Raw genomic sequence first — 17,750 nt, 5'->3', positions numbered from 1 at the left:
TTTGGTGAAGTCTCGGTGAAGATAGTGCAAAAACTATGTTACTATAGATAGATATTAATAATCTGGTGTATGGTTGCTGAGAACTTGGAAGTACGGTTTGTAACGACCCTAAAGTGATACCATTTATACAAAAAAATTCGGCATGACCACCGCTAAAAATGGTCCTACAACAACCTGTTTTAAATGGAAAAAAATGCAACGGCCTTTCAACACCTATCCAACTGCCCCAACACACAATACAAAATAAGTATAATACATTCCCCAACACCACAACATCAACAACCTCCCCAAGTTAGCCCATTATCGTCATCCCATTCAACTTAAACATTTACATAGTCTCAGTTTACAAGAAAAATAATCAAGTATCTTAGTCATGTTACAGGCCATGATTTGCAAAAATGAATACTCTTTTACATAGTTTGAGACTATACAAAAAAAAAAAAAAAAAAAAAAAAAAAAAAAAAAAAATAGGCTAGGATACAAAAGATAACAAAATACAACTCCTAATCTTCTTCAAGCTTGCGGGGGATTGTCATCCGCTACTTCTTTTTCGAGCCCTGAAAAATGTTGAATAATAGGGTGAGCATAAAACTCAGTAGGTAGTACCTAAGACGCACCTCTTGTGATCCCGTGAACCCAAATAATGAATAGGACAATAAGGAGAGGGGTCATGCTAAACCGGGGGAAATACAATATAATTCTGCAAGTTCAAAAGAAATGAATGTCGTGCCATGAATGCAATGTCATGCATGTCACTCCCCATTTTCAAAAAACTTTCATCTTTTCACAAACTGTTAATATACGTCATTTGGTGACTCCGCAGTGACACGAGAAAAAGATTGACTACTGTCCCTGACCTTTGAATGGTACCTCTGCAACGTCATTTGGGGCCAAGATAGTTCAACCACGCTAGGGCAATCTTCCTAGTTCCCTCTAGGCTATATTAACACACCGGCCTTTTGGTGACTCCGCGGCGACTGAGTTTTTTCAAAACCATTTTCTCAAATTTCTTCCCAAAATCCCCTTTCAATTTCATTTCAAAACACTTTCCCTTTTCTTTCATGCCCAATGCTTGTGTGCATATTACATGTCTTTTTAATACTATGGAAATGGAGAGAATTTTTTAACACACAATTAACATGCTTTCACATAAAATTTCTAACAAATTATTCAGCATTATTGGCATGGAAAACTAACACATTAAGCATGTTTTTATTTTATTTTTTTATTATTATTATTATTTTCATATAATTCAATTAAACACACATTGCAATTCAATTAAATACACCTTCTCACATATTTCATATATACAATCAAGTCACTTTAAGAAACAATTATCACAATTTAGTATGCTAGAATACTAATATGATACTAATCAAGAAAAATTAATTCACAAAGGAACAATTATCATAATTTAGCATGCTAGGACACTAATCAAGAAAAATTAATTCACAAAGGAACAAGATTGTAGGAATTAGAGATCCCTACCTCACTTAGATGCAAAACCCTCAATTTGAGCCCAAGAACCCTAGAATTTCGAATTTCCTATAGTGCACCAACCAAATAATTGCTTCTATCAACTTGTAAGCCTCATCGTGAGCTTCAATTTGCCGTAAATGGCACTTCAAAACACGAATAATAGAGAGAGAAATCAAGACTTGAATTTGTAAAATAAAAAAAATAATAAAAAAAAAAAAAAAGAGAATGCCGAGAGGAACACAGAGACGGGAGAGAGAGAGAGTGAGTGAGAAAGCAGAGATCAAATGTGGTCTCACGATTCACTTACAATGGGCATGGGTCCCACATTTTTTTGAATTTCTTTTCTCTTTTTTTTTTTTTTTTTCTTTGTTTTAAATTCTCACCATACACACAAATATATACACACCATATATACACAGACATTACATTCTCCCCAACTTTAAAAGATTTCATCCCCGAAATCAAGACGTACCTGAGGAAGAAAACAACGCTGGGTACTTGGAGCGAACCTCCTGTTCGAGCTCCCAAGTAGCCTCTTCGACTCCGTGGTGTCTCCAAAGAACTTTCACCATCGGTATCATCTTGTTTCTCAACACCTTCTGTTGTGTGTCAAGGATCTGAACTGGTCCTTACTCGTAGGAGACATCTTCATCAATGTCCACATCAACCCAACTCAAAATGTGAGATGGATCTGGCTCGTATTTTGGTAGCATCGATACATGCAAGACATTGTGGACTCTGTCCATCTGTGGTGGCAAAGCAAGTCTGTAGGCAACCTCTCCTACACGGTCCAATATCTCAAACGGTCCAATGAATCGTGGCGACAACTTACCACTTTTCCTAATCTCATCAATCCTTTCCGTGGAGAAACTCGTAGAAAAACATGGTCTCCCACCTCAAAAGATAACGGCTGTCTCCGCTTATCTGCATAGCTCTTCTATCGGCTCTGAGCTGTGAGCAGCCTCTGTCTGATCAGCTTAATCTTCTCAATAGTCTCGAGTACAATATCAGGCCCTAAGGCGGCTGTCTCGCCTACCTCAGTCCAACAAACAGGAGACCTACAAGGTCTACCATACAACGCCTCAAATGGAGCCATCTGGATACTCGCCTGATAACTGTTTTTGTAAGCAAACTCAATAAGCGGAATGTGATCCTCCCAACTACCTCCCAAATCAAGTACACATGCCCGAAGCATATCCCCCAAAATTTGGATAGTACGCTCCGACTGGCTGTCTGTCTGTGGATAGAATGCCGTACTAAGGTGCAACATTGAGCCAAACGCTGCTTGAAGTCCTTCCCAGAACTTCGAAATAAACTTGGCATCCCTGTCCGAGACAATAGACACTGGAACTCCATGCAATCTCACAATCTTTTTTACATAAGAACACCAAACTTTTCTGCATCATCTATTGCCTTAATAGGTAAAAAGTGAGCCGTCTTGGTCAATCTGTCAATGATGACCCATACAGCCTCGTTGCTTCTCTGTGACCTTGGAAGACCTATCACAAAATCCATAGCAATCTGCTCCCATTTCCACTGTGCTACAGGCAATGGTTACAATAAACTAGTTGGTCGCTGGTGCTCGGCCTTCATCTGTTGGCAGGTAAGGCACCTAGTCACAAACTGCGCAACATCTTTCTTCATCTCATTCCACCAATACTGACGTCTCAAATTGTGATACATCTTTGTATCACCTAGATGAACTGCAAAGCGGGAAGTGTAAAACTCCCGTAAGACGTCCTCACGACAAACTGTGGGAACCACCAACAAACCCCTGAACTGTAGACCCCCATCTGCATGTAAGGCCCAATCTTTCACTATCTCACCACTGGAGATCAAAGAGTGAATGGCATTTAAATCCAGGTCCTGTCTTTGTGACTCAATCACTCGTACAACAAGAGTAGGCTGAGCCACAAGACTAAACAAGAATGTTTGTTCACTGTCAATATCGTCGTCAAAACAATACAATCCCATCTCTGCCAAATCCTTAAGCATCTTCTATTTTCGAATGGCCAAACTAGCCAAAGTTCCACGAGATTTCCGGCTTAAGGCATCTGCTACCACATTTGCCTTGCCCGGATGATACTGCAAATTAAAGTTGTAATCTTCCAAAAACTCAACCCATCGCCTCTGTCTGTTGTTCAAGTCTTTTTGGAAGAAAAGGTACTTGAGACTCTTGTGATCCGAGTACACCTCGAACCTCTCACCATATAAGTAATGTCTCCAACACTTAAAAGCAAATACAACTGTCACTAATTGTAAATCATAAGTAAGGTAATTAAGCTCGTGAGTCTTCAACTGTCGAGACCCATAACCCACTACTCTACCATCCTGCATCAACACACATCCCAAACCATCACGTGAAGCGTCACAATAGATCACATAACCCAAGCCACGCTCAAGTATCACCAACACTGGAGCCGTAGTCAACCTTTGTCTTCAATTCTTGAAAGGATGACTCACGGGCTTCATTCCATGCAAACTTAATCCCTTTCCGGGTCAAACGGGTCATAGGCGCTACCAAGCAAGAAAAATCCTTCACAAATCTTCGGTAGTAACCCGCAAAACTAAGAAAACTACGGATCTCAAACACATTCTTAGGTTGCTCCCAATTCAAAACAGCTTCAATCTTCGATGGATCAACTGACACTCCACTTTCTGAAACAATATGCCCCATAAACTTCACCTTTTGTAGCCAAAACTCACACTTCTCATATTTGGCATACAATCGGTACTCCCGCAAAATCTGCAATACAATGCTCAAATAGATCTCGTGCTCCTCCCGAGTTCGTGAATACACAAGAATGTCATTCACGAAAACTACCACAAACTGGTCCACGTAATCATGAAAAACGCAGTTCATCAAGTCCATGAATGCCGCTGGCGTATTAGTCAAGCCAAAAGGCATAACAAGGAACTCATTGTGTCTATAACGAGTACATAATGCTGTCTTTAGGATATCCTCATCCCTAACCCATAACTGATAATAGCCAGACTTCAAGTTAATCTTCGAGAAATAACTGGCTCCCCTAAACTGATCAAATAAATCATCTATCCTTGGCAAAGGATACTTGTTCTTAATAGTGGCATGATTCAACTTTTGGTAATTAATGCACAATCTCAAAGAACCATCTTTTTTCTTAACAAACAAGACCGGTGCGCCTTACGGTGACATACTCGGTCGGATGAAACGTTTCATCCTCAAATCATCAAGTTGCCTTTTTAATTCTTCCAATTCAACTGGTGCCATACGATACAGTGCCATAGAAATCGGCGCGGTGTCGGGCATCAAATCAATAGTGAACTCCACTTCTCGGTGTGGAGGTAACTCTATCAAATCCTCTGAAAACACATTCAGAAAATCATGAACAACTACAGGATAATCTTCTTCCACAACATCATCTTCTTCGACTAGAAGACTAGCCAAGAAGTAATCACCACGACTTTGTCCACGAACTCCATAAAACGATGAAATGTGGGAATCACTCCGATCTCCCACGAAAAAGAAACAGTCTCCCTCGGGAGTGCAAACTGACTCTACCTCTAAAACAGTCCATCGTGGCACGAAAGAAAGCTAAACAATCCATCCTGAGAATGACGTCAAAGCTAGTCATCTCCAGGAGAATAAGGTCAAACACAAAAGTCCGCCCGGCTATCACAATGGAACAATCCCTCACAACTGGGCTCAAATACACTGAAACCTCAACTAGCGTATCAACATACAACACCCGATCCATGAAACTGACCTATAACCCCGATACAAATGTAAATGATGATGAAATGAAGGAATGAGATGCACCAGAGTTAAACAAAACACGGGACCAAAAACCAAACACTGGAAAGATACCTCGAAGAACTGATGGACCAGAAGATGCATCAGTCTGTGCAAGTACAAAAACACGTCCCTACGGTGCCTGCGCCTGAGAACTACCAATCTAAACACCAGACTGTTGCGCCGACACAGTAGGATTATCCTTCCTAGCTGGCCGTGAACCCTGAGAAGACATGGCAGGCTGTGGTGGTGGAGGTGGTCTGAAACCTGACTAAACTGTAGCCGACTTTGACGGCCTCTGCCATGACTCTCTGCCACTAGTGGTGCCTGCTCCTTGGCTCAGACAGTCTCGAATCAAATAGCCCTGCTGTCCACACCCATAACAAGCCCTCGGAGCTGAAGAAACTAAAGTCGATCTCATGGGACAATTGGACTTGTAATGTCCAGGTTGCTGGCATTAAAAATAAACAACTCCACTCCTATCAGACCCAGCTAGCAAAGGAGTGGTAGGAGCGGATCGTGCAGACTGCTGCCCCTGAAACTGAGATGAACCACTCCTGTTCCTCTTCCCTGAAGGTCCTTCTGAAGATGGCCCTGCATTCCTCTTTTGCTTCCACTGTTCCCTTCTTGCATCTTTATCTTTGGCCTTCGCCTCTAGCATCAATGCTTTTTCCACTGCCTCAGAATAAACCTTGATGCCCTTTTGCCGTTAACAATGGCCTCATTTTGTAATCAATACCGGAAATAAACCTTCGAGTCTTATCAACTTCATCTCTCACCATCTTTGGGGCAAAGCGGGAAAAAGAAGTGACCTTGTTCTCGTATTCTGTCACTGACATATTGCCTTGGATAAGGCTAATAAACTGATCCTTTAACTCCCACCTCTTGGGAGCAGGGAAATACTTCTCAAAAAACAGCTCCTTGAACCTATCCTAACTCATCTCTTCAATCTTATACTGATTTGTAACCGACTTCCACCAAAACTTGGCATCCTTTGAAAACTTGTAAGTGGCTAGGATGATTTTCAAGTGATCATCCGTGACATCCATAGAAGTCAATTGAGTTTCAACTTGATCCATATAGTCATCCGCTTCTATTGGATCAGCACCACCTTCTAACATCACTGGCATCAACTGGGAAAACCCTTTAATACCTTTAATAATCTTGAGACGTTTCTGTGCTGGCATCTCCTCTACCTGAACTATCGGTTGTGGTACCGGCTACGGTATCGGCTGTGGATGAGAAGCAATTGAGGCCATTAAGGCCTTCTGCAACAAGCGATTCAATGCAAGTTCCGTCGAACTTTCACTCTCTTCAACGGGTGTTTCCACATTATCCCTCTTTGTAGGAATAACTCTTGGGGCAATCAAATCCCTAAGAAGTGTGTCCTCATCAACTGGCTCCGCCAGATTGGAGCTAGAACTCTTGACAACATCACCCCTTGTTGGCCTCGGGCCAACTTCCCTTGGTTCCTCACGCCGTGACATCGTTCTATAAAACAGAGAAAACGGTTCAATAATGATAACACTAAGGTCCAACCATGAACAACTCAACACAAAAGGACATTATACTAACACTAAGCATGCAAGACTATGCAATGAACACATTAATATAAGCATATAAGCACATAAACACGTAAGCGAGTAAACAGTTAAGCATGCTTTTTCAGACTCACAAAATGGTTGTAGGTTTTACCACAACACCCACACTTTGTGAGTGATTTAGATTATTGGCGAAAGGTGTCGTTAGTATAGTTTATTGTGTCTTTTTTATGCTAGCAAAAGAGATAATTTGTTGGATGCTCTCTCTTATATGAGATCAAATGGCATGGAGTTGAGCAATTCACTTCTTTTTTAGTGTTTACAGAGTCCTTGTGGCTCACAATCTTTCCAAGAAAGGTGTTGTTTCTGACTTTACTTGCTCATGTTATTGTTCGTCTCCTCATATTGTTCACAACAATTCCTTTTTCTCGACCAACTATTATTACTACTTCCACTTTCTCTCTGTACTCTCCATGCCTTCGTGACCAACGAAGATTATCAACTTTGTCGTTGCTGATTTCAATGGCTTTAGCCATTGAATCTTGCTGACTGGTATTATTAATCTACTACTCCACTATTGGTATTATTAATCTACTACAACACTATTTGATTCCATTTTTTGCTGGCAGCGTGCTTCCTTGCACTCTACCTTATAGCTCTGGGGACTGAAGGAATAAAGCCGTGCGTCTCACTCTTTGGAGTAGATCAGTTGACGATGCTGATGAGGTTGAGAAAAAACACGAGTTCTTTTTTCTACTGGTTCTATTTTTCAATAAATGTTTGAGCACTCATCGCCTCTTCTCTTCTGGTTTGTATTTGTTGGGGATAATTAACTCTCTCCAATCCACTCAACGGTCGACTGTTGTCAAGAGTTAAATCCCCCCTTCATCACACACAGCGAAAGCATCATTACATCACATTAATACAAGCATATATGGAGATAACAATCATACACATCAACGCACAACACAATATTTTACATGATTCACCCAACTCTAGGGTTACATTCATAGGAGAGAGAGATTTCACTATTATGAATCAAGGAAGAGAATATACAACCACATGTCAAAACCCCACTCACTCACTTATCATCTCTTTTAAGGCTACATGTATACAATCGGGAATTACATATACTCTCCCCTCTCCTCATAACACTCATCCTTAAACCCCTTACTTCTTTTCTCTCTTCTCTCTCTCTCTAAACCTCTCATACCCATCTCTATTTATAAAATTTTCAAAACTCAATTCCTTGTTAGACAAGTATTCCTCAAATCTAATTCATTGTTGGACAAGGATCAACTTACCTATAAAGAGTTACCATATCAATTTCAACTCTAAAATAGAAACTTAATGAGACACAATTTCTTTCACAAATTTCAGCATTCTAAAACGGAAAAGGAAATTATTTTCTGCACACGAATTTTGAGCCACAAACCCAACAGTATTCAAGATAATGTGGGGGTGGGGCTGGATTTTCGGCATTCCAGCTGTGGCCATGGCGATTGCGGCAGCGAGCTTCTTTTCAGTTACTCGATTGTATAACCAGAAATCTGGAGGCAGACCTCTGACACACATAGCTCAGGTGCTGGTGGCATCCTTGTGGAAATACTGAATTGAAGTGCCTGCAGACAAGTCTGTTTTGTATGACACGACAGATGCAGAGTCTTCTATCAATGGAAGCCGCAATCTTGATCACACAAGAGATATTAGGTAAGTGTCCCAACACCAGATGATTTCTGTCAAAATTCGTGGACATGGCAAATGGTTCCATTTGGTTTAACAAAGTTTAATTCAGGATTAATAGACTAGCTCCAATTGAATTGCTCAATAAGTGACTGCTTCACGAAATAAATATTTAGAGATCTATAATTGCTTAAAAGTTCGTATCAATCAAAATTATTGCATTTATTTATTAATTCATGTTAGTACGTGGACGTGAAATTTAGTTGGAATAAAACTCATCTGAAAAAATATGATAAAAATTTGAGATAGTATAATTGTTTGAATACAGCTACTTGTATCCAGACTAAACATATATGCTTAAGGACTATACCATGAATGTAAGTAGACTCTCTTACGAAATCTGTCTTGTAAATGCTACCATGGTGAAATCAAACCGTCTGTTACGAAATCTTGTAAATGCAGTTTCTTTGATAAAGCAGCAGTGGAAATACAATCAGATCATATAAAGGACTCGATAAACGCATGAAAACTTTGCTCAGTCACCCAAGTTGAGGTGCTAAAAGCCATCACAAGAATGCTTCCTGTATGGGCTACCGGTGTCATCTTTGACACCATGTACAAGTTAAATGAACAACTTATTTGTGTTGGCAACTATAGCTTCCATATCCCACCAGCAGCACTTGGCATTTTTGACTCACTCAGTGTCCTATTCTGGGTCTCAGTTTATGGTTGAATCATCGTCCCATTTGTCAGAAAATTCACCGGTCACAAGAATATTTCCTGGGCATTGGCCTTGTCATATCTATGTTGTCTATGCCATCCGTGGGGATTTTGGAGCTCATTAGACATAGAATGGAAAGAAGGCACAACTACTCCGAACTCATTGAAATGCCCATATCGATATTTTGGCAAGTTCCACCGTACTTTCTCATAGGGTGTGCGGAGACAGTTGGAGTTGTTTATACACTTGAATTTCTTCGTTTTTGCTAATATAATAATAATAATACTCTGTTTCAGAATTTGTATATTTGATATCAACATGGCCCGGGGCACATCCGTCACATCTTTCATTCCACTTTAAGAAAATGTCTAAAAAGGAAAAACGTGATATATTCAAAGAACAAATTGGGCTTTTCATGTTTGGATTCAAAGCAGCCCAATAAGTTTTTTGGTATTTTAATTTCTTTACGAAACAAAGCCAATTTGCTGAATCCAAAGGAAACTCAAAAAAAATATCATAGTTAAATTTGAAGTAAAATATGTGAATGTTTTTTAAGTTATTGGAGACCACACTAATACAACTAACATCTCTCCGGTGCACTTTAAACGTGGGTGGAAAAAGATTGAAATCAATTCAATAAAATAAAATTTCATAGGGCATCGCAAAATAACAAGACACTAAAAAGATTTTTGACCCTCGCGTAATGGACCTAAATTAGTGAAATATCCTATATTTCCTAAATGAGTCATTCTAGATCTATCATGATGGTTGATGCCTCGATAATCTAGTAGGTTAGTGTCTCTTATGAATTTTGGAGTGCCAAATTTCGACTTTTTACAACTACTAATTTAATATCTAATACTTTTTGCCGATGTGCACAATTCATTTGTTTTTTTTAATAGGAGGATATTGGGCTTCACTCGGTCCAAAATATATTCAATAGTACTACTCTAATAATGTGGAGGGAACCACCCAACTAAAATCCGAAATCTTATATCCCATCATACCCAAACCTTCTTTAATTGCACTCGTCATATTATTTATAGAATAACATTTTTATACAAACTAAACAGTATGTATTTTTTTTATTTTTCGTGCCTCGTTTTGAGTATGTATATATACTAGTAAAAGGCACGTGCCATCCACGTGTTGAATATCTTATAACTTATCAATATATCAGATCACTCATTTTTAAATTGTTTATAGTTTTCATTGTATGATATTGTCAAATATTAATAAAGATATTTTTTATATTAATACATAAATACGGAAATATTTTAAAATTGGCGGTAGAATTTGAGTTTTGTAAAATAATAAATTCTTTTAGGTTTTTATATTAATACTGAAATATTTATATTATATTTTTTTATTAGTTAATACTGAAATTGGTGGTAGAGTTTGAGTTTTGCAAAGTAATAAATTCCTTTAGGTAATTTGAATTTTATTAGGTAATTTGAAATTTAGTATAATTTTAAATTTACAATAGAAATTCAATTATAATAATTTTTAATTAAATTTTAAAATAGAAATTCAAATATACTAATCATGCATTAGATTGAAATTGATATAAAAATTTATTATATGGAGTTTGTGGTTTTTTGGAAGATCCTAGGTTATATTTTATTTTCTTTAAATATATCCTTGTCAAATGTGATAGACGTTTATATAAAATAAAATAAGTAATTTGTGGTAGAGTTATTTTAGTTTCTTTAAATATATCCTTGTTTAAATTAGATTTCATTTTATTAAAAAACTCATAATAAATAGATATACACACCTTATATGTGATAGAGTTTTAAAGAAAAAATAAAATAGATAATTTGTGATAAAGTTTTATAGAAATTATTTTATCTTTAATTTTATTCTTAATAAATAGATAAATACAAGTTATATGTGATAGAGTTTTATAGAAAATAAATAGCTAATTTGTGGTAGAATTTTATCATACCTTTCTCGGCCTTTTAGTTTTGAAACTTTTTTAAAAAACACATAATAAATAGATAAATAGGTAATTTGTGTTAGAGTTTTATATACATTCTTTTAAAAACTCTTTTTATATTAATTAATAAATATTTTTTTATATGAATTAATAAATACTGAAATAAGTCTGATCCAATATATATATATAGGTTATATGTGATAGAGTTTTATAGAAAATAAAATAGATAATTTGTGACAGAGTTTTAAAGAAATTAATTTTCGTTAAATATTTCCTTGTCTAATTAGATTTTCGCTAATTGCTAACTTATAGAATTTATTTTAATTGATAAATTATTTTATCTATATATGATTTGAAACATGTTGATTGACTTTCAAATAAACAATTACCTATTTAATTTGAATTAGTAATTTATTTAATAATTTGAAGCATCGTGATTGAATTTAAAATAAACGATTTCCTATTTAATTTTAATTGGTAAGTTATTTTATTATTTGGTTAATTATTTTATTAAATAATTTCCTATTTAATTTTAATTGATAATATATTTAATGATTTGAAATTAACATATTGATTGAATTTCAATTAAACAATTACCTATTTAATTTTAATTGGTAATTTATTTTATTATTTGGTAAATTATTTTATTAAATAATTACCTATTTTATTTTAATTTGTAACCTATTTTAGTTGTTTTAATACTGATTTGAAATATCTTGACTGTATTTCAATTAAACAATTACCTGTTTAATTTAATTGGTAACTTATTTTATTATTTGGTAAATTATTTTTTATTTTATCTATAAATAATTTGAAACATCTTGATTGAATTTCAATTAAACAATTTGAAAATTTATTTATTGATTTGAGACCAACAATTATTCAATTAAATAATTACCTATTTAATTTTAATTGGTAATTTATTTAATAATTTTTAGAGTGTTTTTTTTTTTATTTATAAAAACTCATTTTATATCAATTAATATTTGGTAAATTATTTTATTTTAATACGTAACTTGTATTAATAATGATTTGAAACATCTATCAATTAAACAATTACCTATTTAATTTTAATTGGTAATTTATTTAATTATTTGAAGCATTTAATTGGTAACTTATTTTATTATTTGGTAAATTATTTTTTATTTTATCTATAAATAATTTGAAACATCTTGATTGAATTTCAATTAAACAATTTGGTAATTTATTTTATGATTTGAAACAAATAATTATTCAATTAAACAATTCCCTATTTAATTTTAATTGGTAATTTATTTAATGATTGTAAAACTCTTTTATATCAATTAATATTTGGTAAATTATTTTATTTTAATATGTAACTTGTTTTAATAATGATTTGAAACATTTATCAACTAAACAATTACCTATTTAATTTTAAGTGTTAATTTATTTAATGATTTGTTAATAAATTATTTTATTAAATAATTACCTATTTTATTTTAATTCCTAACATGTTTTAGTTGTTTTAATAATGATTTAAAATATCTTGATTGTATTTAAATTAAAAAATTACCTATTTAATTTAATTTGTAACTTATTTTATTATTTGATAAATTATTTTCGTAATGTTTTGAGATTTTCTTTTATATATATATGTGTGTGTCTGTGTGTTAAGAGGATTTTTTTATTATAACTGTGGGGCCCACAATTTTACTAAGTGGTCATAAGACCACATTTTTTGTCTCTGCTTCGTCACTCTCTCTCCCCGCTGGTCTACTTCTTTCCTCTTCTCAACATTTTCTTTTCTTTTTTTCTTCAAAGCTTCAAGACTTGATTGCTTCCTCATTTCTTAGTGTTTTTAAGTACCGTTTGCGGCAAAACGGAGAGTACAGCGAGCTCTACACGTGTATACCAGCAATTTCAGTTTTAAGCAACCTAGGGAGTCCGAAAATCTTGACCCATTTTAAGGGTTTGAGGTGGAAATTGGGGGTTTTGCATAACATAGAGGTATGGGTCTCTAATTCACATTTTTCTTGCACATTTGTGAGTTTTCTACTATAATTATAGCCAAGCATGCTTAATTTGTTTTGATTGTTCCTTAAGTGATTTAATTGTGTATATGAAAAATGCAATGTGTAATTGTTGATTTACATGGAAAGCATGCCCAATTGTTGATTATCTATGCCTATTATATTTATTAATTTGTTAGAAATTGTTATGAGCAAGCATGTTAATTGTGTGATATTAATTTCCCCATTCTCATATTGTTGCTAAGGCATTTATATGCATTCAAAGCATTGGGCATGAAAAAGGGGTAAAATGGTTTGAAAAGAATAAAAAGGGAATTTTGGGGAAGATTTGATAAAAGTGAATTTGAGAAAACCCGATCGCCGCGGAGTCACCAAAGGGCCGGTGTGTTAATATAGCCTAGAGGGAATTAGGGAGATTGCCCTAGCGTGGTTGAGTTATCTGGGCCCCAAATGACGCTGCGAAGGTGCTACAGTCAGGGACAGTAGCCAATCCTTCTCTCATGTTGCTGCAGAGTCACCAAAGGGCGGGTTATATTAACAGTTTGTGAAGTGATGATGTTTTTCTGAAAATGGGGAGTGACGTGCATAACATTGCATTCATGGCACGAGATTTATTTGCTTTGAACTTAGAATTGATATTGTGTTTTCCCGGCTTTGCATGACCCTAAATTCCTATTGTCCTATTCTCTGTTTGGATTCATGGGGTTTCAAGAGGTGCGTCTTAGGCACTACCTACTGAGCAATTTTGCTCACCCCATATATTTAAAAAATTTCAGGAAACAAGAAAGAAGTGGTGAATGACATTCTACCACAGACTTAGTATGGATTATGAGCTTATTTTGTTATTTTTGTACTTGGGTCTCACTGTTTTTGTAAGACTAAGCATAATGTATTTTGTACGACGACTTATGAACTTTTAATATTATAATTATACCTATGGGCTGTAACTTTTATATGAGCTGTCTAAATGTTGTAAAACATGGACATTTGATATTAATCTTGTATTTTGGGACTATAATTATGATATCTGGATGATATAGTATGTGGTTGTACTACCATGGAATGAACTAAATTAAGGCATGATGAATGGATGAAAGGGATGCTGGAATGTATTATATGTTTATTGTGCTAGGACAGGTTAAAAATGCATTTAAACAGGTTGTTGTAGGACCATTTTTAATGGAGGTCATGCTGAATTTTTTTTTTTTTAATTTGTGGCATCAATTAGAGTCGTTACAAATTTGGTATCAGAGCGAAGATTCGAAAACCATTAGGACGACGGGTAGAGGCCTACCTAGGGTAGTTTGGGAAGTTATTGGTATTGTTATTTCATTATTTGCAAAAGTGTTTTGCTATGTAAAAAAAAAAAAAAAAAAAAAAAAAAAAAAAAAAAAAAAACACATGCTTAACTGTTTACTTGCGTACGTGCTTATGTGCTTATATGCTTATATTAATGTGTTCAATGCATAGTCTTGCATGCTAAGTCTTTGTGCAGCATCCTTTTATGTTGAGTTGTTCACAGTTAGACCTTAGTGTTATAGTTATTGAATCGTTTTATTTGTTTTATAGAATGATGTCACGGCGTGAGGAACCCAGGGAAGTTGGCCCTAGGCCAACAAGGGGTAATGTTGGTGAGAGCTCTAGCTCCAATCCAGTGGAGCTAGTTGATGAGGACACACTTCTTAGGGATTTGATTACCCCAAGAATTGTTCTTATAAGGAGGGATAATGTGGAAGCACCCATTGAAGAGGGTGAAAGTTTGGCAGAACTAGTATTGAATCACTTGTTGCAGAGGGCCTTGAGGGCCACCATTGCTACTCAACCGCAGCCGGTACCACAACTGGTAGTTCAGGTGGAGGAGACGCTGGCGCAAAAACTTCTCAAGATTATCAAAGGGTTTTCTCAGTTGTTGCCAGTGATGTTCGAAGGTGGTGCGGATCCAATAGAAGCGGATGATTATATGGATCAAGTTAAAACTCAATTGACTTCTATGGATGTGACGGATGATCACTTGAAAATCATCCAGGCTACTTACAAGTTTTCAAAGGATGCCAAGTTTTGGTGGAAGTCGGTCACAAATCAGTATAAGATTGAAGACATGAGTTGGGATAGGTTCAAGGAGCTGTTCAAGGAGAAGTATTTTCCTGCCTCCAAGAGATGGGAGTTAAAGGATCAGTTTATTGGCCTTATCCAAGGCAATATGTCCATGACGGAGTACGAGAACAAGTTCACCTCACTCTCTCGCTTTGCTCCAGAAATGATGAAAGATGAAGTTAACAAGGTTCGAAAGTTTATCTCCGAACTTAACTACAAGATAAGGCCATTGTTAATAGCACATGGCCTTAAGGTTTATTCTGAGGTAGTGGAAAGAGCATTGATGCTAGAGGCAGAGGCCAAAGATAAGGAAGCAAGAAGGGAGCAGTGGAAACAAAAGAGGAATGCAGGATCATTTTCAGAGGGACCTTCAGGGAAGAGGAACAGGGGTGGTTCATCTCAGTTTCAGGGGCAGCCATCTGCACGATCTACTCCTACCACTCCTTTACCAGCTGGGCCTGATAGGAATGGAGTCGTTTGTTTTCAGTGCCAGCAGCCTGGACATTACAAGTCCGATTGTCCCATGAGATTGACTTCAGTTTCTTCAGCTCCGAGGGCTTGTTATGGGTGTGGCCAGCAAGGCCATTTGATTCGAGACTGTCCGAGTCAGAGAGTAGGCACCACTAGTGGCAGAGGGTCACGGTAGAGGCTGTCATAGTTGGCTACAGTTCAGTCAGGTTTCAGACTACCGCCACCACCACAGCCTACCATGTCCTCTCAAGGTTCATGGCCAGCTAGGAGGGATACTCCTACTGTGTCGGCACAGCAGTCTGGTATTCAGATTGGTAGTTCTCAGGCATAGGCACTGCAGGGACGTGTCTTTGCACTTGCACCGATTGATGCATCTTCTGGTCCATCAGTTCTCCGAGGTATATTTCCAATGTTTGGTTCTTGGGCCCGTGTTTTGTTTGACTCTGGTGCATCTCATTCCTTCATTTCATCATTATTTGCATTTGTATCAGGGTTAGAGATCAGTTTTATGGATCGGGCGTTGTATGTTGATACGCCAAATGGGGTTTCAGTGTCTTTGACCCGAGTTGTGCGGGATTGTTCCATTGTGATAGCCGGGCGAACTTTTGTGTTTGACCTTATCCTCCTGGAGATGACTAGCTTTGATGTCATTCTCGGGATGGATTGGTTAGCTTTCTTTCGTGCCACGATCGACTGTTTTAGAGGTAGAGTCACAGTTTGCACTCCCGAGGGAGACTGTTCTTTTTCGTGGGAGATCGGAGTGATTCCCACATTTCATCGTTTTATGGAGTTCGTGGACGAAGTCGTGGTGATTACTTCTTGGCTAGTCTTTTAGCCGAAGAAGATGATGTTGTGGAAGAAGATTATCCTGCGGTTGTTTGTAATTTTCTGGATGTGTTTCCGGAGGATTTGACAAAGTTGCCTTCACACCAAGAAGTGAAGTTCACTATTGATTTGATGTCCGGTACCGCGCCGATTTCTATGGCACCGTATCGTATGGCACCAGTTGAATTAGAAGAATTAAAAAGGTAGCTTGATGATTTGAGGATGAAAGGTTTTATCAGACCGAGTGTGTCACCGTGGGGCGCACCGGTCTTGTTTGCTAAAAAGAAAGATGGTTCTTTGAAGTTGTGCATTGATTACCGGAAGCTGAATCATGCCACCATAAAAAACAAGTATCCTTTGCCAAGGATAGATGATTTGTTTAACCAGTTGAGGGAAGCTAGTTGCTTCTCGAAGATTGACTTGAGGTCTGGCTATTATCAGTTGCGGTTAGGGATGTAGATATCCCAAAGACAGCGTTCCGTACACGGTATGGACACTATGAGTTCCTTGTTATGCCTTTTAACTTGACTAATGCACCAACGGCATTTATGGACTTGATGAACCGCGTCTTTCACGATTACTTGGACCAATTTGTAGTAGTTTTCGTGGATGACATTCTCGTGTATTCACGATCTCGGGAGGAGCACAAGGTCCATTTGAGTATTGTTTTTCAGATCTTGCGGGAACATCGATTGTATGCCAAATATGAGAAGTGTGAGTTTTGGCTACAAGAAGTAAAATTTTTGGGGCATGTTGTTTCAAAAGGTGGGGTGTTAGTTGATCCATCAAAAGTTGAAGCAGTTTTGAATTGGGAGCAACCCAAGAATATTTTTGAGATTCGGAGTTTCCTTGGCCTGGCAGGTTATTATCAGAGATTTGTGAAAGATTTCTCCCGTTTGGCAGCGCCTATGACCCGTTTGACCCGGAAAAGGATCAAGTTTGTTTGGAATGAAGCCTGTGAGTCATCTTTTTAGGAGTTGAAGACAAGATTAACTACAGCTCCAGTGTTGGTGATACCTGAGCGTGGCTTGGGTTATGTGCTTTATTGTGACGCTTCACGAGATGGTTTGGGATGTGTGTTGATGCAGGATAGTAGAGTAGTGGCTTATGGGTCTCGATAGTTGAAGACTTACGAGCTTAACTACCCTACTCGTGATTTAGAGTTAGCGGTAATTGTATTTGCCTTGAAGTGTTGGAGACACTACTTGTATGGTGAGAGATTCGAGATGTACTC

General features: G+C 36.9%; 1 pseudogene; it reads left to right on the top strand.

The window, feature by feature from the left end:
• The first annotated feature begins 6,929 nt into the window (after window positions 1–6,929).
• Window positions 6,930–15,866, top strand: LOC132269775 (protein NRT1/ PTR FAMILY 8.2-like; annotated as a pseudogene).
• Window positions 15,867–17,750: the final 1,884 nt, after the last annotated feature.

Source organism: Cornus florida, unplaced genomic scaffold (assembly GCF_030987335.1).
Source record: "Cornus florida cultivar Cherokee Brave unplaced genomic scaffold, ASM3098733v1 CherokeeBrave_3.0.0_Hap2_Chr08, whole genome shotgun sequence".
NCBI classification, from domain to species: Eukaryota; Viridiplantae; Streptophyta; class Magnoliopsida; order Cornales; family Cornaceae; genus Cornus; species Cornus florida.
This window is presented reverse-complemented; position numbering and strand designations above follow the sequence as displayed.